This window comes from Neophocaena asiaeorientalis, unplaced genomic scaffold, assembly GCF_003031525.2.
Source record: "Neophocaena asiaeorientalis asiaeorientalis breed wild unplaced genomic scaffold, Neophocaena_asiaeorientalis_V1.1 scaffold124, whole genome shotgun sequence".
Lineage (NCBI taxonomy): Eukaryota > Metazoa > Chordata > Mammalia > Artiodactyla > Phocoenidae > Neophocaena > Neophocaena asiaeorientalis.
The window spans coordinates 14,581,402-14,581,790 of NW_020174135.1; positions in this window are offsets into that span (position 1 = coordinate 14,581,402).

Genomic DNA, 389 nt, shown 5'->3' on the forward strand with positions numbered 1-389 from the left:
TTTTTTTTTTTTTTTTTAACCTGTCTCCTGGGAAATATGCGAGAGTAAATATCAAAATGTATGTGACTAAATAAAATTCTGGCGGGAAAGGAGCGTGGGATCGGAAACCAAGAGTCTCGCCGTCTCCTTTCCAGGCTCCAAGGACTCTTGGAGGTGGAGCTAAAGGAGGCCTGGGCTCAGGCCCCCGACCTTTAGAGAGCTGTGGCCAAGGGGAGGAAGAGAAGCCGTGATACAGATTTTGTCAGTTTTCACATCGCTGCTTTCAGATATTAACTTCGATTCCTGAGTGAAGGAACGATTCCAAGTTTGAGAGCCAGAAATCTGCTCTGCCACTTAAAACCTAGTATATTCTTTTTTTTTTTTTTTTTTTTTTTTTTTTTTTTTGCTTT